Below are 23878 nucleotides of genomic sequence, written 5' to 3'. Positions count from 1 at the left end.
ATATTGTTCATAGATAATCATGATCATAAACCCACAATTCATCGGATCTCGACAAACACACCGCAAAAAAGAATTACATCAAATAGATCTCCAAGAAGATCGTGGAGAACTTTGTATTGTGATCCAAAGATAGAGAAGAAGCCATCTAGCTAATAATTATGGACCCGAAGGTCTATGGTAAACTACTCACACATGTAGAAGCCCTCCGTGATCGATTCCCCCTCCGGCAGAGCTCTGGAAAAGGCCCCAAGATGGGATCTCTTGGGTATAGAAGGTTGCGGCGATGGAAATAGGGTTTCGTGGTGCTCCTGGATGTTTTCGGGGTATATGGATATATATAGGAGGAAGAACTAGGTCGGTGGAGCTGCTAGGGCCCACGAGGGTGGGGGGCACGCCTAGGGGGCGGGCGCACCTCCCTGCCTCGTGGCCTCCTCTCTCCTTTCTTGACGTCTACCCCAAGTCCCCTAGATCACGTTTGTTCCAAAAATAACTCTCCCGAAGGTTTTATTCCGTTTGGATTCCGTTTGATATCCCTTTTCTACGAAACACTGAAATAGGCAAAAAAAACAGCAATTTGCACCGGGCCTTGGGTTAGTAGGTTAGTCCCAAAAATAATATAAAAGTGTATAATAAAGCCCATTAAACATCCAAAACAGATAATATAATAGCATGGAACAATAAAAAAATTATAGATACGTTGGAGACGTATCAAGCATCCCCAAGCTTAAGTCCTGCTCGTCCTCGAGTAGGTAAATGATAAAAACAAAATTTTTGATGTGGAATGCTACCTAGCATAATTCTGAATGTAATTTTCTTTATTGTGGCATGAATATTCAGATCTGAGAGATTCAAGACAAAAGTTTAATATTGACATAAAAATAATAATACTTCAAGCATACTAACTAAGCAATCATGTCTTCTCAAAATAACATGGCCAAAGAAAGTTCATCCCTACAAAATCATATAGTTTGGTCATGCTCCATTTTCGTCACACAAGAATGCTCTCATCATGCACAACCCCGATGACAAGCCAAGCAATTGCTTCATACTTTAGTAATCTCAAAAAAATTTAAATTTTCATGCAATACATGAGCATGATCCATGGATATAGCACTATGGGTGGAATAGAATATAATGATGGGGGTTATGTGGAGAAGACAAAAAAGGAGAAAGTCTCACATCGGCGCAGCTAATCAATGGGATAGGGAGATGCCCATCAATTGATGTCAATGCAAGGAGTAGGGATTGCCATGCAACGGATGTACTAGAGCTATAAATGTATGAAAGCTCAACAAAAGAAACTAAGTGGGTGTGCATCCAACTTGCTTGCTCACTAAGACCTAGGGCATTTGAGGAAGCCCATTGTTGGGATATACAAGACAAGTTCTATAATGAAAAATTCCCGCTAGTATATGAAAGTAAAAAAACAAGAGACTCTCTATCATAAAGATCATGGTGCTACTTTGAAGCACAAGTGTGGAAAAAAAGGATAGTAGCATTGTCCATTTTTATTTCTCTTTTTTTGGGCCTTTCTTTTTTTGGCATCCCCCTTTTTTTATTTGGGACAATGATCTATTAATGATGATCATCACAATTCTATTTATTTACAACTCAATGATTACAACTCGATACTAGAACAAAATATGACTCTATATGAATGCCTCCGGTGGTGTACCGTGAAGAGCAATGAATCAAGAGTGACATGTATGATAAATTATGCATGGTGGCTTAGCCACAAATACGATGTCAACTACATGATCATGCAAGACAATATGACAATGATGAAGCGTGTCATAAATTAAACGGTGGAAAGAATCAACCTGATCGCACTCTCCAGTAAAAAATGGCAGCAAATATCGTGAGCGCTAAAGTTTCTGTTTTTTACAGCAAGATCGCAAAAACTTCCCCCAAGTCTTCCTGAAGGTTCTACTTGGCACAAACACTAATTAAAAGCATAAAACCACATGATAGATGAATTATTTATTACTAAACGGAACCAAAAAGCAAGAAACAAAAATAAAATTGGGTTGCCTCCCAACAAGCGCTATCATTTAACGCCCCTAGCTGGGCATAAAAGCAAGAATAAATCTAGGTATTATCATCTTTGGTATGCAATCCATAAGTGGCTCTCATAATAGATTCATAAGGTAATTTAATTTTATTTCTAGGAAAGTGTTTCATGCCTTTCCTTAACGTAAATTGGAATCTAATATTCCCTTTTTTCATATCAATAATCGCACCAATCGTTCTAAGGAAAGGTCTACCGAGAATAATGGGACATGTAGGATTGCAATCAATGTCAAGAACAATGAAATATACGGGCACATAATTCCTATTTGCAACAATAAGAACATCATTAATCCTTCCCATAGATTTCTTAATAGTGGAATCCGTGAGGTGCAAATTTAAAGGACAATCATCAAATTCACGGAAACCTAACACATCACACAAAGTTTTTGGAATCGAGGAAACGGTAGGACCCAAATCACATAAAGCATAGCATTCATAGTATTTAATTTTAATTTTAATAGTAGATTCCCACTCACCATGAAGCTTTATAGGGATAGAAACTTCTAATTCAAGCTTTTCTTCATAAGATTGTATTAAAGCATCAATGATATGTTTGGTAAAAGCTTTATTTTGACTATAAGCATGCGGAGAATTTAGCATGGATTGCAACAAGGAAATATAATCTATCAAAGAGAAATTATCATAATTAAATTCCTTAAAATCCAAAATAGTGGGTTCATTGCTATGTAAAGTTTTTACCTCATCAATCTCACTTTTACCAATTTTTGCGTCAAGATCTAAAAACTCCGAATCATTGGGATGCCTTTTAACTAAAGTTGACTCATCTCCAGTCCCATCATTATCAAGATTCATATTGAAAAACAAAGATTTAATAGGAGACACATCAATCACTTTTAGATTTTCATCCTTACTATCATGGAAACTAGAAGAACACGCTTTTATATTGCAATCTTTTTTAGCACGCATCGTAACGGTTCTTTCTTTGCACTCATCAATGGAAATTCTCATGGCTTTGAGAGACTCGTTGATATCATGCTTAGGTGGAATAGATCTAAGTTTCAAAGAATCAACATCAATATAAATTCTATCCGCGTTCCTAGCCAACTCATCAATCTTAGGCAAATTTGTTTCAAGCAAAGCATTGAAATTCTTTTGCAAAATCATAAATTCTTTAACACTAGTCTCAAAATAAGAGGGCATCTTATTATAATTTCCGTAAGAATTGTTGTAGGAATTACCATAATTATTAGAAGAATTACTAGGATACGGCCTAGGATTAAAGTTTCCTCTATACGCGATGTTACCAAAATTGTTCCTACCAACAAAATTCACATCCATAGATTCATTATTATTCTTAATCAAGGTAGACAAAGACATATCATTAGGATCAGAAGAAACACTCTTATTAGCAAACAATTTCATAAGTTCATCCATCTTTCCACTCAAAACATTAATTTCTTCTATAGCATGAACCTTTTTACTAGTAGATCTTTCGATGTGCCATTGAGAATAATTAACCCTAATATTATCTAGGAATTTGGTAGATTCCCCTAAAGTGATTTCCATAAAAGTGCCTCCCGCGGCCGAATCTAAAATATTTCTAGAAGCAAAATTCAATCCAGCATAAAAATTTTGTTTGATCATCCATAAATTCAAACCATGAGTAGGGCAATTGCGAATCATTAATTTCATCCTCTCCCAAGATTGTGCAACATGCTCATGATCTAGTTGCTTAAAGTTCATAATATTGTTTCTAAGAGAGATGATCTTAGCGGGAGGAAAATACTTAGAGATAAAAGCATCTTTGCACTTATTCCAAGAATCAATACTATTTTTAGGCAAAGAAGAAACCCAAGTTTTAGCACGATCTCTAAGCGAAAATGGGAATAGCTTCAATTTCACAATATCATTATCCACATCTTTCTTCTTTTGCATATGACACAAATCAAGAAAGTTGTTTAGATGGGTAGCGGCATCTTCACTAGGAAGGCCAGAAAACGGATCTTCCATAGATTCAGCATCGGTAAGGGGAGTAATCGGAGTGCTAATAAAATCATTATTGTTGGTATTGGAAAAATCACACAATTTAGTATTATCTTGAACCATCGTGACAAACAATCCAACACACAAGCACACAAGAAGCGAGCGAAAAGAGGCGAACGGAAAAAGAGGGCGAACAAAACAGCAAGGGTGAAGTGGGGGAGAGGAAAACAAGATGCAAATGGCAAATAATATAACGCGAGGGATAAGAGTTTGTGATGGGTACTTGGTATGTCTTGACTTGTGCGTAGATCTCCCCGGCAATGGCGCCAGAAATGCTTCTTGCTACCACTTGAGCACTACATTGGTTTTCCTTTGAAGAGGAAAGGGTGATGCAGCAAAGTAACGTAAGTATTTCCCTCAGTTTTTGAGAACCAAGGTATAAATCCAGTAGGAGACTACACGCAAGTCACCTCGAACCTACACAAACAAATAAGAACCTCGCAACCAATGCGATAAAGGGGTTATCAATCCCTTCACGGTCACTTACGAGAGTGAGATCTAATAGAGATAATAAGATAAATATTTTTGGTATTTTTATGATATAGATTGAAAGTAAAGATTGCAAAGTAAAATAGATGGGAAACTTATATGATAGAAGATAGACCCAGAGGCCATAGGTTTCACTAGTGGCTTCTCTCAAGATAGCATAAGTATTACGGTGGGTAAACAAATTACTGTCGAGCAATTGATAGAAAAGTGCATAATTATGAGAATATATAGGCATGATCATGTATATAGGCATCACATCCGCGACAAGTAGACCGAAATGATTCTGCATCTACTACTATTACTCAACACATCGACCGCTATCCAGCATGCATCTAGAGTATTAAATTAATGAAAACAGAGTAATGCCTTAAGCAAGATGACATGATGTAGAGGGATAAACTCTAGCAATATGATATAAACCCCATATTTTTATCCTCGATGGCAACAATAGGTGCCTTGCTGCCCCTGCTGTCACTGGGAAAGGACACGACAAGATTGAACCCAAAGCTAAGCACTTCTCCCGTCTCAAGAAAGATCAATCTAGTAGGCCAAACCAAACTGATAATTCAAAGAGACTTGCAAAGATAACAAATCATACATAAAAGATTTCAGAGAAGAATCAAATATTGTTCATAGATAATCTTGATCATAAACCCACAATTCATCGGATCTTGATAAACACACCACAAAAAGAATTACATCGAATAGATCTCCAAGAAGATCGAGGAGAACTTTGTATTGAGATCCAAAGAGAGAGAAGAAGCCATCTAGCTAATAACTATGGACCCAAAGGTCTGTGGTAAACTACTCACACATCATCGGAGAGGCTATGGTGTTGATGTAGAAGCCCTCTGTGATCGATTCCCCCTCCGGTGGAGCTCTGGAAAAGGCCCCAAGATGGGATCTCTTGGGTACAGAAGGTTGTGGCGGTGGAAATAGGGTTTCGTGGTGCTCCTAGATGTTTTCAGGGTATATGGATATATATAGGAGGAAGAAGTAGGTCGGTGGAGCTGCTAGGGGCCCACGAGGGTGGGGGCACACCTAGGGGGGCAGGCACACCTCCCTGCCTCATGGCCTCCTTGCTCCTTTCTTAACGTCTACCCCAAGTCCCCTGGATCACGTTTGTTCCAAAAATAACTCTCATGAAGGTTTTATTCCGTTTGGATTCCGTTTGATATCCCTTTTCTACTAAACACTGAAATAGGCAAAAAATCAACAATTTGCACCGGGCCTTGGGTTATTAGGTTAGTCCCAAAAATAATATAAAAGTGTATAATAAAGCCCATTAAACATCCAAAACAGATAATATAATAGCATGGAACAATAAAAAATTATAGATACATTGGAGACGTATCAGAGGATGACGGCGAGGTGCAGCGGGGACGCGGGGACGGAGCGGAGCGGAGTCTAGCCGCCGGCGATGGATCCAGGCCCGGTCCAGGCGGGCGCGACAGCAAGGGCCCTGGACGGCGGCTGCTGCGGAAGGAGTCCAGTGAGGTCAGGACGGAGCGGCAGCGGGGTCACGAGGGGAGGAGGCTGAAAGGCTTGCCGATGAGGAGGCTCTGAAGCGTCCCCAAGTCAGCATAGACAAGGACCCTTTAAGACACAACGAGACCACTGTAAAACCAATTGTGGATAGGCGGATCACTAGACGTCGAACCCCAATCTCATATCATGCATCTGTCGGAAAGATACCCCAAGTTTCCTAGGGGCAGCACTGCAAGTGGCTCTGTTTTGGACCAACACTCAGAGGAGCACTGGCCCCCGGGGGGGGGGGGGCTAAAATAAAGATGACCCTCGGGCTCGTGAAAACCCAAGGGAAAGTTATAGGTTGTTAGGCAAATGTAAAAGCAAGGTTGGGCCTTGCTGGAGGGGTTTTATTCCAAGCGAACTATCAAGGGGGTCCCATAACCCAAACCGCGTTTGGAATGCAAATCAAGGAACATAACACTGGTATAACGGAAACTAAGGCGGCGAGAGTGGAACAAAACACCAGGCATAAGGTCGAGCCTTCCATCCTTTACCAAGTATCTAGCTGCATGAATTAAAATAAGATATATTGTGGTATCCCAACATAAACATGTTCCAACATGGAGCAACCTTCATCTTCACCTGCAACTAATAATGCTATAAGAGGGGCTGAGCAAAAGCGGTAACTTAGCCAAACAACGGTTTGCTAGGAAGGTGGGTTAGAGGCTTGACATGGCAATATGGGAGGCATGATAGAACAAGTGGTAGATAGCGCGACATAGCGATAGTGCGAACAACTAGCAAGCAAAGATAGAAGTGATATCGAGGGTATGGTCATCTTGCTTGAGATCCCACAAGGAAGAAGAATGAGTCCATGAAGAAGACAAACAGACGTAGTCGAACGAATCCTCACAAACGGGACATTACCAAAACTAATAAGAAGAAGCAAAACTGGAAAGGAGCAAACAACAGGGTAAACCAACAAGCATAAACATGGCATGATGCACAATCAAGTATGATGCATGTCCGGATTAATGAAACATGGCATGGCAAAGTGCACAAACAAACTATAAGTTAAGTGGAGCTCAATATGCAACGAGTTGCATATTGATGAAAAACCACATTCGATTATTTAGTTCACTCCCGGGTATGTACCCAACAATATTAAATGTTATTAAACATGGCAAGGGGTGAGGCAAAGGTATACTACACATTTTAGGCAATTTTAAGTGAGGCCAGAAACAACAAATAACCATTCCGGTAAATCCCCGCATGTCATTTAGCAATTGAAGCAAACAACAATTTAAACATTATTGATGTTGTTATCATGATGCAGATGACATTTGCAAGTTTTATGCAATATTTATGAAAAAGTTGATAAGAGCATGTTATGAAGCATTTTTCATCGTGGCAGAAACGAAAGGGGTGCCATGGCAACGAATCCGAAAATGATGCCACGGCAACATATCGGTTCCGGTAGCTCATGGAGATACCGGTGCAAAAGGAAATTTGACGGGAGCGTGTCATTCAAGGGGACAGTGGGGTTCTCCCTGATACCGGGTGTCCCATGTGTCGGTGGCATGGCTACCGAGGGACATTCACGAAACAAACGGGAATGGTGCAAACACGGGGTTCATCTCATACATCACACAACATCGTCACCGGCGGTCGTCTCAACGTTATACCTTTGAAGCGTGTATTTCCGTACGGTTTGGATTCGATGGGAGTAGACGTTCTCGCGATGTAGTGGAAGTAGTCGTTCGCAGAAGTCGTGGGAGTAGTGGTACACGTTCGTTTTTTGAGAGGTACTTGACACATCCGAGGTTTCCGGAGGCGACTGTAGTGGAACTTGGTGAATCCGAGTTCTTCGGAGGTCGTTATCGAACTTGGTCAAAAAACACGGCGTGGGTAGACGTTCACTCGAAGGTCTTTGGCAACGATCTCGTACACGGTTCGTAGACATTCGGGTCTTCCGTAGAGGTACTCGACGCATCCCGGATGTGTAGTCGTACACGCACGTAGATGAACTTGGCGGGTCCTCAACGTCCCGGGACATGGCGTTCGGTGCAGTACTTGTCGTGCAAAAGGCAAAGTCGTGGTACTTGGCGTATCCAAAGGGTACATGGTCTTCGATCATAGGTCCTTGATGATCGTCAATGGTGAATGTGTGTTCATCAGAGCGGGGACTTGGCGAAAAAACCCGAAGGCGCTGCACGTTGGACTTGCAACAAAGGTCAACGGACAGGTCGAGAACTTTCTCTGACATGAGGTAGCAATGGTCACGTGGGAAGGACTCGGGCAGGAACTCATCAGGAAGCACGGGAGGCAGGAGAAAAGGCACGGAGGCGCTGCTGGAGATGGCGATCTGGCATGGGAGGTCCACAGCGAGGTGGAACGCTGCCACTCGGGACGAGCAGAGGAGGCGGCGAGCGTCGTGCTCATTCCCGAGAAGAGGACGACGACGAGGGGCAGCGGGGACATGGGGACGGAGTGGAGTCTAGCTGCCGACAATGGATCCAGGCCCGGTCGAGGCAGGCACGGCGGCAAGGCCCCTGGAGGACGACTGCTGCGGAAGGAGTCCGGCGAGGTCAGGAGAGAGCGGCAGGGGGGTCGCGAGGGGAGGAGGCTGAACGGCTTGCCGACGAGGAGGCTCCACAGCGAGGTTCACCGGCAACAAGCCTCATGGACAGAGGTGACCTGCAAGGGACGGCGCTCGCAGGAGGTCAACGGGATGAAGAGAATCTCCGGTGCTCGGGGTCGAGCTCGCACGCGAGGCCCTCGGGCACGAGGAGCTGGGGATCGGGCGCGGGGATCCTCCCTGGTGCGTCACGTGTGTGGTGGCAGCGCTGAGGAAACGAACGGGAGGAGGAGGGAACATGAGATGGGGGATCGGGTGCCCTGGCGCTGTTGTTCCCTCTCTCTCTGGCGGCGGTGGAGGGAAACGATCGAACGAGGAGGAGGGGTGCATGGGATCGTGCTAGGTTAGCTAGGGTTAGAGCGGGGGTAGGTGGGCTTGCGGGGATGGGCCTAGTGGCCGACTCGGCTGTGGGGAAGGTTGGGCCGGTGAGAGGCCCAGTTGGGCTGGACTCTCTTCTCCCTCTCCCCTATTTCCTTCTCTTTTCATTAACAGAGAATTAAGAGAAAGGAAAAGAGAGAAGAGAAGGTTAGAGGAAGAATTTGGGCATGCGGTTAAGTTCAGCGGACTCATAAAAATGAGTTTGAACCAGGAAAATAGAAGTGGCCAAGGCCGAAAGTTTAAATTCAAACTCATTTGATTTAAATTCAAATGTTTTGAATAGGAAGTGAGGCTTGGGAAGGTCCAAAAAATATTGAGACTTTTGGTGGAGCCTCAAAAAAAATGGAGAAAGAATTATCGGCAAGGTTTGGAGACGAGGAATTGAGAAAGAAAAGGCATGGGGTTATCTTTGCACATGTGTTAATGGGCGATTCCGAAAAATGGAATATTTTATAATAGCTCCCTAAATAAAGGAAGGGTATTTTTAATGAGAAACCACCATGTGAGTTCCCTCAATTTAAATGGATCGAAGATCCATACGATTTATTTATTTGAGTTGCAAAGATGAATGACATGATGGCATGATCACATGATGCAATGCAAAATATGCAATGATGAATGCAACAAGCAAAACAAATCACATGACGAATCTTGGAAACCATGGAAGGCATCTGGAGTGCCGGTCTTGGGGCATCAAAATTTCTTAATCCTTTCTTATGAAATTTTGAAGCGTTATATTTCTTAAAGTTGAACTTCTTGTTTTTTTTATTTTTGAACTTCTTGTTTCCATTCTTTAATAATGAGGAAAATCTGAGTTTTCTATAGTCATCGAACTTCTATATCAAATCGCTCTAACTTTTTTATTTGAATTTATTTTATGTATTTTTAGAAATATAAAAATTGTACTTTTGTTAGAAACATCAAACTTCTTCGTTATTTTGAATTGAACTTATTTGTTTTATTCTTTAGTAACCAAAAAAAATTGTGTTTTTAATTAAATATCAAACTTCTCCACGTTTTTGAAATTGAACTTCTTGGTTTTAATCTTCAGTAACAATAAAAACTGAGTTTTTAATGTACATTGAATTACTCTATTTTTTAAAATTGAACTTATTGGTTTAAACTTTTGTATCGGGGAAAATCCGAATTAAAAAAACATGGAAAATATTTTTAAAACTTTTTTTGTTGTTTTGTTATTTTAGTTTGAACTTATTAGTTATTCTTTTGAACAAGAATCTGAGATTTTTATCAACTTTGAACTTCTTTGTTATTTTAATTTGAACTTCTTAGTTTTATTCTTTAGTAACGAGGAAAATCAAGTTGTTTTAACCTCTTTGTTTTAAAATTTTGAACTTCTTGGTTTTTTTAATAATGTGAAAAATCCGATTTTTTAATAGACATCGAACTTCACCATTTTTTAAATTTGAACTTCTTAGTTTTATTGGTTAGTAACGAGGAAATGCTTTTTTTATATAAACGATGTTACGGTGCCGTTATTTTTAATTTGAACTTCTAGTTTTTATAGAATGGGGAAATCAGTTTTTTTTTAATTTTCCTGGCCATGTGGATATTTTGATGATGTGTGCCTTTTTGGGGGGAACTTGTTGCGATGAATATTTTTAGTTTTCATTTTATTACCTTTCCCTCATCGAAACTTTTGTGTTGGCACGCACCTACACACACATACACTCACATGGTTTTAACACACATCTAACCATCAAGATGTTCTAAAATTTGAACTTCTGAGTTTTATTCTTTTAATAACGAGAAAATTCTGATTTTTTATGGGCATTGAACTTCACCATTTTTAAAATTTGAACTTCGTAGTTTTTGGTTAGTAACGGGAAATTCTCTTTTTCTTATAAACATCAAACCACTCTATTATTTTAATTTGAACTTCTAGTATTTTAAAACGGGGAAAATCATTTATATATTATTTTTGAAATGTTTTTTTAAGTTGATTTTTAACTTCTTCCTCCATTATTATTTTTGAGCTTCTACGTTTGTATTTTTTGAACTTCTCATTTTTTTATAATTGAGCTTCTTGGTTTCTAAAATAAACAACGAACTTATCCATTAGTTAAATTTCTACCTATAGGTTATTTTTGAAAGTAGGGAAAATCCATTTGGGAAAAAGGGTCACACGACCATCTTCATCATGCGGGGGTATGCAATGACCGGCACGAAGGCGTGCTCACTAGTGATACTTTCTTCCTTTTGTTCTCATTTGAACTTCGTCTTTTTTAATGATGAACTTCTAGTTTAATTTTTACATGGTTTTTTCCATGTGTTTTGAAGTGAGAGATTGAATGAAATCTGCTTTTTGATCTCACCGAAGTTTTTGATTTGTTTGAATGTTATTTTTCTTCTTTATTGTCAAGTATTTCATATTTTGAACTTTAACCGTTCTTGTTTTTGAACTGTAAGCAATGAAAACATTAGAGCAGGCAATAACATTAGAGCAAATAAATTTGAATTCCTTTTTATAAAGTTCTAGTGTGAATCGGAGTTTAAAAATACAAGCTTTTGTAGTTGACCGTGAGGAGTAGTCAAATAGAACGTTTCCTTTTGCTCTCAACCACAAGTTAGTTTTATCATTGAATAGTAGCATACATTCCTTATCCTCTCAAACACCACACATTTGTTATCCACACCATGTATGCACACTACTTTTTTTATCTCTTTTACTCCATCATTTTTTTTCGTTTTGTCTTCTTCCTGGTAAGTGGTGCAATCAATCACAAGCGGTAGCAGCAGTGGCTCGGTGCTGGCCATTATTCTCCTCTGTTAGCAGTAGCAGAAACGTAAAAGGTACAATTAAGAGGAAAATGGTGCTACTGCCATAGCCTACACCACATAGCGAAATGTCGATGTTGCCAGTGCCCCACCAGCTGAACTTTCAGCCCGCGTGAAGCCGAACTTTCTGAACTAGAATATGTAGTAGAAGAGAAACAATAACCAACTGATCTTTCTGAACCAGAATATGTAGTAGAAGAGAAAAAACATGCATGAATGGAAAAAGGGAAGGAGTTACTAGGTCCATAACACACCTTTTTCGGTATCTTTCTAAAGGTTATGCACAATAAACTTAACAAGTTACAAAATCCAAGCTATGAAATGAGATACACGAATATGGATGAGAGGCTGCAGGAACACGATGGACAATAAATTTAGTAGAAATATGGCACAATATAGGGTTCGTGTAGATTTCTCAAGAAGCAAAGAGGAAGCAAAGAGGTGCTCGAGGAGGTGGACGACTAGCACTTTAGTCTTGTTGTGCTATGTTTTTGTGGCGATAACAGGAACATAATGTGTGGTAGATGGGGATGTCGACTAGCAGAGACGGCTCCACAGACATCTTTGTTTGACCTACCACGAGAACTCTGTTTGACCTGCCAAAGAGTACAATCCTAATGAGCCAAGAAAATCAACAGAAGCAAAGAGAACTATGTTTGACTTGCAAACATCTAAATTGCTGCAAGTCTACGAAAATCACAAAACAGAACATCTACAACCTACTGTTAGTTTCTTCTTCTTGTGTAACATACATTGAACTGCTGAAAGAAATCAGAATAACTGAACACTGCTAGAGTTTTTTTTCTAGTACGAAGATGCTGGTGATTCGCCTAGCAGGTGGCTGTCCATGGCGCCGGACGAATCTGGTGTGCGCCGCGGTGGCTAGCAGTAGTGGGGGGACAGGGGCATGCCGGCAGGATGTGACGGCGGGATCCAGGGGCACGCCGAAGGGAGGGCGCCGACGGGATCCGTGGAGGCTTGCGACGGCTGAAGCGGGATCCGGCTAGGCGGGGGATCCGGGGAAGGCGCGCGCGGCAGCAAGATTTCCGGGAAGGGCGCGCATGGTGGAAGGTGGTTTGGGGAGGTGTGCACGACGGGAGCTATCCCGCAGGCGGATCTAGGGTAGGAGGCGTCGTGGAGGCCGGATACGGGGGGTGGAAGCAGCGCAGCGGCCGAGGAGGAGGAGGCACCCTGGCCGGATCCACGGGCGGAGGTGGCGCGTCGACCGGTTTCGGGGGCGGGGGCAGTCGACGCGGGTGGCGGAAGAAGGTGGACGCGGGTGCGGAAGGTGCCCGCGGGGGGAGGGGCGGCGGCACAGCGAAGAAGGCAGGGACGGCGACACGTCGGAAGGAGGCGGGAGCGGGGGCGGTGCGCCGGGACGAGGCCGCGGCGGGATCGGTGGAAGGCCGTGGGATGGATCCTGGGAAGGTCGTGGGGAGAAGGTGGGCAGGTGGGTCAGGCCGTCGGGAGAGTTGTGGGGCGGGCTAGGTTTTTTTGAGTTCGAGAACACCTAATCAGGCTCTATACAGGGCGTTGTGATCCATATAACTATTCCAATCCTAGGACTTGAATAGCGTTGTCCTATATATATATAGAGAGAGTACCATTATTCTGATCCTGGTATCAGAATAGTTATTTGGATCACAACGCACCTATAAGGGACGGACAGGATCTTCCCGAACTCCCGAAAACGCAAAAGAAAAAAACCTCACTGGTCCCATCCAGCCCCTTCGACCGGCCCACTCCCCACCCCACGAACTTCCCAACCACCACCACCTCTCGCTCTCGCACCACGTTTGGGCTCTGCCCCATCCTTCCGCCGCCGCCGACGACGACCTGGCTCCGGCGCACCTCCTCCCGCCGCCGCCCTGGCTCCAGAGCACCTCCTTCCTCCGCCCCTCGGCCCAAGCACGCCACCCGTCTCCGCCCATCCCACTCCTCGGCCTGACGGGTGTCCCACCGCTGCCCCGTCCCCGACACACCACCTACCGCCGGCCCGCTCGCCCCAATGCCCCACCTGCTGCTGGCCACCTGAGCCGCCGCCCCCATTCGCGTGCTGTGCCATGGTGACGCGCGCCCGTCCCTCCCTTTGCCCTGCTGCCAAATCCACAACGCGCACCCCCGCGACCCTCTCCCAGATCCACCGGTACAGGTGATGGTCGCGCCGCCTATGGGGAGCCCATAGTGTTTGATGCATCTCTCGGTCACCGCGTCCCGCTCCTCTTCCACTTCCTGCAGTGGCTGCGAGATCCTCTCGTTCTTCTTCTTTGTATGTGCCTCGCCGGTGACATCCGCTGGTGGTGGTGTAGCGGCCACCGCTGCTGCTGGTGGTAGTTAGGAGGAGGAAGAAGATGCAGATCATTACAGATGGGGCAGGGCGTCGACAGGAGAAGCAGGGCGCGATGGTGGCCATGAGCCATGGCATCCAACTTCCTCTTGTTCACTGTAAAGTTCAGATACAAGAATGCCCAAAAGTTAATAGTGAGGGATCGCGGCTGTTTGATATTCATCTTATCTACAGCCGCTGTTCTAATCTCTCTCATGTGTATATTGTTGATGCTGCTCCATCTCTCTTTCTGTTGGTGTTTGTTGCCCACAACATGTTCGTGTTAATGCTAGGAGGAGTGCTGCTATTGAATTTTGTTTGTTGATGCTGGATACAGGACTGAACTTCATGCTTGCCGGTCTGTGCTTGCAACATGGCATCAATACAGTAGTTTTCAGCAGCACAAAGTCACCAGAAAAAGGGCCCGGTCCTTGCTTGCCGGATCCCTCACCATGACCAGTCACCTCGCGCTGCCGGCGACCTGCCAAAGCCTAAGCGGCGACCTGTCCGAGGCCTAAGGGCGAACTTCGTGCTTGAACCTTTTCTAAATTACCATTGCCTGCAACGGGAGGGGCAAGCCTATAGTCCAGCACTATCACGAGATGAATTGCTTCTACTTTTCTTCTAAAATCTTGATGCCATGTCTTGTTTTGCATAATGGATGATTGTGTTCTTTTTATTCTTGATCATTTTTCTCAATTTTTTGCTCTGTGCATTCATGTGTTCTCAAACCTATATTCTGTCTCTAGGTAGTGCCTCCGCATTCTCTGGCGTGGCCCCGGCGCTCCACGCCTCTGCCCGAACTCCCGGCTCGCAACGGCGCGATTCTTCACATACTGCCGGATTTCATCGGAGGAGGTCCCCCTGCTGCACCTCCGCCTCCTGGGTCCCGCTGGCGGAACTCGCCTGTTACACCTCATGGCTGCACTACTCTCTCTTACTCTCCCTCTCTCTCTTTCTGATTGAGGCGATTTAACCGGAACAAATTCATGTACATGCTTGATTGCAAGTATTTTTTCCTAGATGCGAACAAGAACCCATGGCTTGCTATTTCTTATTTGTCAGACTGCGTAATCACGTGTTTGATTCTATGCAAAAAAGAAAGAATATGTGTAATTTCAAATACGCCAATGGCAGAAGTTTGAAATTCCTATCTAGTAAGAACAAAAAAGTATGCTCTCTAAAGCTGCTTGTGTTTATGACTAAAAAAATTGTTTTCTTAGGAACAAAACACTAAGTGATATTCTCTTCCCTCTGAACATAAATTTCTATTTCCAACTATAAAAGTAAACACTCTGATGTACAGTAATATCTTTATTTTAAAAAAAGAGAAAAACATGATGAGAAAGGTTGTAGAGCCGTATGATGTTCAGTTTGTTTCCCTTTCTGAAGTTCAATTTGTTTTGATTTTTGAAGTTTTGGTTGTTGATTTTCTAAGGAGAAAGGTTGCTTCACTTGCACTCCTCTATCTAGTCATGTGTGGTGATCTCCTCGACTCCTCGGTTTTCTACAAAAAAAATTAGTATGAAGTTTAATTCAAAAAAGATGGTTTGATGCTTATTTAAGAACCATATTCTTCTAATAATAAAACAAAGAAGTTCAAATTTAAAAAGCAGAGAAGTTCAAACTTTATAAAAACCTCATATTTTTTCTCGTTACTAAAGAATAAAATGAAGAAGTTCAAATTAAAATAAAATTAAAAAATTCCTGTGAGAGAGGTTCACTGTGTATTTAGATGTCCAAAATACATAAAAAAATTATGTTATTTTTTGTGTTTTAAAATAATTTTCTCAAACCAGAGAGAAGTTCAAGGTGATAGCAACCGGAAGTTCACGTACTACATGGTGTGTATTTCATATAAGAAAAATACAATAAAGTGAAACAGAGTGAAGTTCAAACAGACTTGCCCCAGAGGTTCAACTACTTCACGCATTGCAAAAAACAGCACATCATAAAAAGAGTGAAGTTTAAACAGACATGCCCGAGAAGTTCAACTACTTCACGCAGTGCATTTCCATTCACAATGAAGGTAGAAATCATGATCTCGTCATTTTCTAATTTATTTCAAAACGGCAGGAATATCATTTGTGTAAGTTCAAGTCCTCGGACAGAGAAAGTTAAAAAAAATATTGTGAGAGAGGTTTGTACAAAAGGAATATCATTTGTGTAACACTGGCGAAATGGATGACAAAACTACAAACAAAAATATGTCATGGAAGTTCAACGTGAAAACAGCAGGAAGTTCACCAACTACACTAAATGAATTTCAGATGAAAAACTTTTTAAATCGTCGCGAGTATGAAAAAATGATCAACATGGGAAAGTTGCGTGCTTACAACAGCTTTCCATTAGTGTATCACTTGCTCAATTCCAGTGAGTGGATGGAGAGCTACGAGCAGTGGATGAAGAGCTACGAGCAAGAAAAGCACGTGAAAAAATAGAGTGAAGTTCAAGTACACATGCTGAGAAGTTCAATTTCTTCACGCGGTGCATTTTTGAAGAATCTGTTTCGCAATAAAGGCAGAACGAATGATCCCGCCATTTTTGAAATTACTTGAAAATGGCTAGGAATTAGAGAAAACCATCAACACGGAAAGTTTTGCATTTTCCGTAGCTTTCTAACGGTATATGATTTGCCCCATTCCGATAAAAGTTGTAAAATTACAGTGAAAATACGTTTTAGCCATTTTCAAAATTGACATAAAATCATAATGAATTTGGAGAAATAATATATACCAAAAAGTTTCGCATTTCCTCAAGCTTTCCAACACCATATAATTTGCTGCATTCGGACGTAAGGTTAAAAAATTAGCTCCAAAATACAAACTCGGTGGAACTTGTACCATTTTCTAGATTACTTTTAAACCGTTCAAAATTAGAAAAACCTTTCAACAGGAGAAAGTAGCGCATTTTCATAAGCTTTCCAACGCCATATCATTTGCCTCAGTTGGATTAGCCGTTTAGAACACCTAGCCTTATTCTCATAACACTTCCGCACTGTAAAGAACACCCGAACCGGACCACACACGCAATAAAAAAGAAACCACCCACCCACCTCTCTACCACCTACCCCCACCACTCAACCCACTCCTACATCCCTGGTCAACGGCTACCCCCGACCCCCACAACCTCCCAGCGCGTCGCCCGTCCGCAAACTACCAGCACACCGCCGGCCACCGCCCACCTCGCTGCCCGTTCGCAACCTCCCAGCACGCCACTGGCCACCACCTCCCGCCACGCTGCCCGACCACCATCTCCCAGCATGCCGCCGGCCACCACCTCCCACTGTGCCGCCCAGCCACCACCTCCCGTCGCGCCGCCACAACCACCATTCGATGCGCCATTAGCCCACCTCCACCGCACGGCCCAGGTGAGGACCCCACGTCGTTGTCCCCCCGAAGCACAGCGGGGGCTCGTCGGGCACCCACTTCCCGGCCCCAGATCCGTCCACCGTCGGTGCTCCTTCCCCCTTGCCGGCGACCTCGGTTCTCCTCGGAGGCTCCTGTGCGGGGGCATCCAGAGGAGGTTCGAGGTGCTCGAGGTAGCCGGCGGATGGCCTTCCCCGCACTAGATCCAGCGCCTCCATCAAGTGCGGCCATGCGACCCACCACCTCCCATGCTCTGAGGATCCGCACGATCCTGAACTCCAGCTCGTATAGTTATCGGATCCCCAGCACCCGTGCAATCCGCCTGGTACACCCATACAATGCGGAGCGCACGTGCCGGCAACCGCCCACCAACGCCTCCTGCTTCCTCCTCCCCACGGGGAGGTTTCTTCCAGATGCAGTGTGGCAACGCAGAAGCGTGCGGTTCCATGGCATTCTTTATGTATCTCAATTCAATCCCCCTCAACTCTTCCATATCCCCTCGTCCGTCCCTGCGTTCTGCTCCACTGAGCCGTCGGTGGGTGCACACAGCTCTCCCCTCCACTCCTCGCAGTTCGCCGAGGGCAGGGGACGGAATGAACTGCACCCGATCCATCTCGGACGAGTGATTCAAGCATCCCCAGAGTGATTGCACTGCAACACCCGGACAACTGCACTGCATGAGGATCGTGAGCGAACAACTCTTGTGGGTGTCCTCTAAAAGCAGCCGATACCCGATTCAAAAGGAGTGTTGCTCCTCCGCCTGCTTGACGAACCCCTCCTTGCACGGTAACCCCTACTCAAACCCCCTCTCTCTGCTCGATCCCGTGACCCCAGGCCCCTGCCACCGCCGCCCCACCCCAGGCCCCCGCTGCGCTGCCCCCACATTGACATCTCCTGGAGCCGGATCCTGCGGGATCCGCCTCCGTCGTGTCCCTCCTGGACCCACACCACCGCGGCTAAGCCAGCTCCCCTGTCCCGCCTCCTCCCCATCCTCGACTTGACGGCTGATGGCCGCGCTGGGAAGGTGCGCGAGGAGGTCCATCGGTGTGACGCCCTCGATTCAATCGTACACTAATCATATACGCAAATGTGTACGATCAAGATCAAGGACTCACGGGAAGATATCACAACACAACTCTAGACACAAATTAAAAAAAATGCAAGTTTTATATTACAAGCCAGGGGCCTCGAGGGCTCGAATACATAAGAGTCAGTGGAAGCAACAATATCTGAGTACAAACATGAGTTAGACAAGTTTGCCTTAAGGAGGCTAGCACAAAAGCAGCAACGATCGAAAAGGCAAGGCCTCCTACCTGGGAGCCTCCTAACTACTCCTGGTCGTCGGCGGCCTCCATGTAGTAGTAGCACCCTCGGGCTAGTAGTAGTCGTCGGTGGTGCCGTCTGGATCCTAGGCTCCACCATCTGGTTGCGACAACCAGAAAGAAGAAAGAAGGGGGAAAGGGCGAAGCAAAGCAACCGTGAGTACTCATCCAAAGTACTCGCAAGCAAGGATCTAAACTACATATGCAACTTTATCAAAGGAAGGCTGTATATGTGGACTGAGCTGCAGAATGCCAGAAGAGAAGGGGGAACGACTAGCTTATCGAAGACTAGCATCTTCTCGAACCCACCATCTTGCAGCAATAGGAGGGAGTAGAGTAGCATAAAGTAAAGTAGTAGAAGTGTTATCAACCTCGGCCAGAGATCCTCTCTCGACTCCCTGCGAGAAAGCAATCCCAGAGCCATACTATCCAGTTATCATCACAATCCAATACTCATATCCAGGTCTCATCTCAAGTATCCAGTTCTAGTTGTATCGATCGGGATACAACTCCAAGTGTCCGTTACCGTAGGACAGGCTATCTATAGATGTTTTCTTCCCTAGAGGGGTGCACCAACTTACCCACCACGCTCAATTAACTCCGGCCGGGCACACTTACCTGGGTCATGCCCGGCCTCGGCCAAACAATACGCCGCAACCCGACCTAGGCTTAATAGAGAGGTCAGCACGCCGGACTAAACCTATGCCCCCAGGGGTCATGGGCCATCTCCCCAGGAACTCCTGCATGTTGCGTGGGCGGCCGGTGAGCAGACCTAACTACCTCCTTCAACAAGGCAGGTGCTTACGCAGTCCAACCCGGTGCGCGCCGCTCACTCGCTGACGTCTATTAAGCTTCGGCTAATGCATACGATGCAGAACGCCCATATTATGCCCACGTGATGGTTAGTGCTATCAGGCCAGAGGCCCCTCGGATCAAATATCCAAATCGTAGTGGATTAGGAACGCGCGGTAACAAGTACAGACTCACGAAAGATGTGACCCCGTTGCCCCGTCTCGAGGACTTGCGGCAAGGGCTAGGAATGCCCGGCCACGCCTCGTAGTATCTCGGGGGCACCTTCCAGGTCCGCCCGACTCCACATCCTTGCAATTAAGCTCGCGCGGGTACCCCTCAGGGCCAACCCGTCTTTAGTAACAGGGTCCAGTGCAAAATCATAGTAACCATAGTAACAGTGTGTCTAACACCAAGGGGGAAAACCCGAGGAATCACCCTTGTCGGATTTCCACTCGATGTAAACATCAAGGTGAACGTAAGAGGAACCACCCTCGAGGTTCACACTTGAGGGGTTGCACGACAGAGTCGTATCGGAAGTGGTTAAGGAGGAAATCACCCTCGATGACCACAACCGAATAGCTACTCTACAGAGATCTCATCAGGAGTGATGTATGGGGTTCCAACCTCGGCACTCGATGGTAACTCTGCAGAGTCGAGCAACAAAGGGGTGTGATGTGACGTGAGGTGTCGGGGCCTGGCCTTCAATCCCGTTGATCGGGTCTTCTGATAATCCAGCGGGGCAGTCAGGTCAAGTGAGGGGGTCACTGATGGGTCTCTAACCAACCTATACTAAGCAGTTTAGGATAAGCAGGTAGGTAACAATAGCAGGTTACAATAAACAGGCTATGCAGCAGAATAGGAGCAAACAATAACAGTAGCAAAATCTAATGCAAGCATGAGAGAATGGAATGGGCGATATCGGGATGATCAAAGGGGGGGGGGCTTCCCTGGAAGCTCTGCTGAAAAGGAAGAAGTGTAGTCGTCGACGTAGTCAATCACAGGGACAACATCGGTCTCGGGGTCTACCGGAGAGAAGAGGGGGAAGAAACAATAAATATAAAGCAAACAAAGCATCATAATGCATAACATGGCAATACACGGTGCTAGAGGTGAACTAACACGGTACTACACGTTGAATATGGAGAGGGAAAACATCCGGAGGGTTTTTCCTGGTGTTAGGCATTTTCTGGACAAATGAAAGAGAGGAAAAAGTTCCATGTTCAGCATGCTAGGGTATGTGACAGATGAATGGACTGTGTATTCGGATTCGTCTCGTCGTTCTGAGCAACTTCCATATATAAAACTTTTTCATCCGATTTACAGGTTATTTTATATTAATTTTTCAAGTTTAAGACAACTTATGAAATTTTGAATTTATTTTAAAACGAGTTGACCAAGTCAACCTGACTAGTCAAATGGGGTGTGTGTGGCCCACATGTCATAGGAAGCAACTAAAATATTCCATTTAATTAGATTAATTAGTCCAAGGGTCCACTTGTCATAGACTAGTAGTTAATCTAACTAGTAGTTAGCCCTAAACTACTTTGCACATGGCCGGCCAGAGGCACAGCCAGCCTCACGGCTTGTGCGCGCACATGCACAGCACATGGCCGCAGCCATGGCCATTTGTAGCGGCTAGAGCAGCAGCTAAGTAGCGGCAGCAATAGGTAGTAGATGCGGCAAGCAAGCAATACCAGCAGCAGCAAGAGCAATACGCGGATCAGCGCATCCGGCAGCGCAGTGGCGAGCAGAGCAGGGAGCAGCTGCAGCCGCAGCAAGCAGCAATAGCAGTAGCCGAGCAGCAACAGCGGCGCAGCAGCGGCACTACAAGGAGAAAGATGCAGCAGGGCGAGCGCGGGCACACGGCCAGGGCGCGGCGGGCGCACGCACGCGCAACCGGACGCAGTCAGGGGCGCGGCCACGGGCAGCTGAGTATGGCTGCGTGCACAGAGCTTCGGGCACGATAGGGCGAGCAGCCTACGGCATCGGATCGAAGGGGAAAACAGGGGGAGATGGACGAGAAGCTCACTGCAAGCTCAATGGCGAGGTCGGGGAGACCGGGGACGGACCGGAGCTGTGGCAAAGGACAACGAACGCCGGTGATGTACGCGACGAAGATGGCCTCGATGGCGAGTGCACAGGTCGTCCCCGCTTGATTTGGTCCTCGGGATGGACGGAGTAGACCGTGATGGTTCTCCTGGACGTCTTCTCGTAGCGTGGGGAGCACGGTGGCCGCGACATCGACGACGACATGGGGACGGCGGCCCTCGGGCGCGCCTCAGATCGAGAGAAAGAGATGGGGGAAGAAGCAGGGGATTAGGGTTCAGTCGAGGGGGGGGGGGGGGGGGGGGGGGGTTGCGGCGGCGTTTTGTAGGGCACCGGGGAGGTCGGTGATGGCCGGCATGTGGCCATGGCCGTGGGATGGCCGCCACGGCCACCCCCTGCCTCCACTGTAGCGTAAGGAAGGAGACGCTTGGTAGGTTAGGTTGGGCCTCTAGTTTCTTCTTCCTGGTGGGCCAAAAGTGCATAGAGCAATTTCAGTTTTACTTTTCTTTTAAAAAAAGGTAGCTACTGCTTTCTATTTAAATAAGCTTTCAAACCATTTTTGTCGCACATGGAATTTTTCACACAATTACCATAGAATAATTTATGCTCGGAAAAAAAGGTTTGAGGGAAAATGGAGTTAAATAAATAGTTGTTTATTTTGAAAAGGCCAATTTATTAGCTATTGGACCACTTATAATATTTATAGGGGCATTTTAGTAATCCAACCAGGGTTGATTTCTCCAAGACAAATACTTGCAGATTATTTGCAACAGCACGAACATTTTTGTTTTCAGGTTTGGCAAATATGAATGTTTTGACTTTAGATGGGATTTGAATTTGAATTGTGATTTGGATCAAGTGAAGATTAGCAACAGTAACAATATGGCATGGCACCATTAACAGGGGATTACTGTAGCATGACACTCGGGGTGTTACAAATCTCCTCCACTACAAGAAATCTCGTCCCGAGATTTAAGGGGTGGAGTAAGGGGAAAAGACTCGCGAAGGACGGTGCTCAACACAAGATAGTTACCTGGGGACTATCTTAGTGAACGTGGCAAAGAGGCATCTCTCGAGTTGAAATTCAAGAAATTCATCGAGAGCATCGTAAGAAGGTGCAATAAGAAGCTTCAATCGGGTAGGCAATCGTTCGTTACCTGAAAGAGAGTGTGAAAGGGTTTTAGAGCGACAGGAATAAGTATTGTATCTGATACCAGAACAGATCACAAGAAGGTGGCTCATGAATTACATATGAAGCCAAGCGCGAGGAACAATTTTGGAAGACATGGATGTACAGGAGAGTCAGGTTTCGATCCTGTGGAACTGTGGGTTATGGGCCCACTATGTGGGTTAAAAGTAGAGAGGGCGTTGACCTCTTGCACGGTCATGATAGCAAGGCAAGTCAGAGTATAGCATGTCAGTTATGTTGGCAACAATCATTGGTACCAAGGGCGAGGGACGAAGAGAACTATTTTCCTGCTCGTTGAACGAGGCGGACCAATAGGCAAATTTCTCGTCCATCGGTGGTTACCGGAATGTCACCAGCAAAAATAACAATGTCTTAGTGACAAATTGTACACCGAGGTGTTTACATAAGCAGGGAACTATTATTGCTTAGATCATATGGATCACAAGAAAGGTTAACAAAAGAAAAAGGAAAATGTGTTTAAACACAAGATTTAGGAGTGTAACTTTTCCCAAGGAACAGTAGAGCATGATAAACATGTCAGAACAACAAGTACATCCCCATTTGGATAAAGGGGCAAGGGAATTCATGATGTATCCATACAACAGTGTTTGGATAATAGAGCAAGAAACATTTGGCAATGCACTTTCAATGTTCTTGTTGTTGTTCGGCGTACCACAGTCATGCTTCGAGGTAACATTAACATGGTGTTTCAAGCAAGATTGAATATGAAGGTCACAAGAAGTACAAAGGAACAATTCCAAGAATGTCAAGGAATGTAAGATATAACCAAAACATGACTGTCGGTGTCAAAACCGGCGGATCTCGGGAAGGGGGTCCCGAACTGTGCGTCTAGGCTGGATGGTAACAGGAGGCAGGGAACAGTTTGTTTTACCTAGGTTCGGGCCCTCTCGATGGAGGTAATACCCTACTCCTGCTTGATTAATATTGATGATATGGGTAGTACAAGAGTAGATCTACCACGAGATCAAG

The 23878-nt window shown here is 45.0% G+C and overlaps 1 long non-coding RNA gene and 1 pseudogene across 2 annotated transcripts; one reads left to right on the top strand and one right to left on the bottom strand.

Moving 5' to 3' along the window:
• Positions 1-13498: 13498 nt before the first annotated feature.
• On the top strand, positions 13499-15228 carry LOC125513532 (uncharacterized). Of its 2 annotated transcripts, none has more exons than XR_015608148.1 (2): positions 13499-14290; positions 14925-15228. It is a non-coding gene; the product is annotated as an uncharacterized LOC125513532 (long non-coding RNA). The 2 variants fall into 2 exon arrangements; XR_007285994.2 differs by having other exon boundaries at positions 14921-15228.
• A 5942-nt stretch (positions 15229-21170) lies between these two features.
• On the bottom strand, positions 21171-22283 carry LOC147965130 (uncharacterized; annotated as a pseudogene).
• Between the last annotated feature and the right edge of the window lie 1595 nt (positions 22284-23878).

Source organism: Triticum urartu, chromosome 6A (genome assembly GCF_056163025.1).
Source record: "Triticum urartu cultivar PI428250 chromosome 6A, HENAU_Tu73, whole genome shotgun sequence".
Lineage (NCBI taxonomy): Eukaryota > Viridiplantae > Streptophyta > Magnoliopsida > Poales > Poaceae > Triticum > Triticum urartu.
This window is presented reverse-complemented; position numbering and strand designations above follow the sequence as displayed.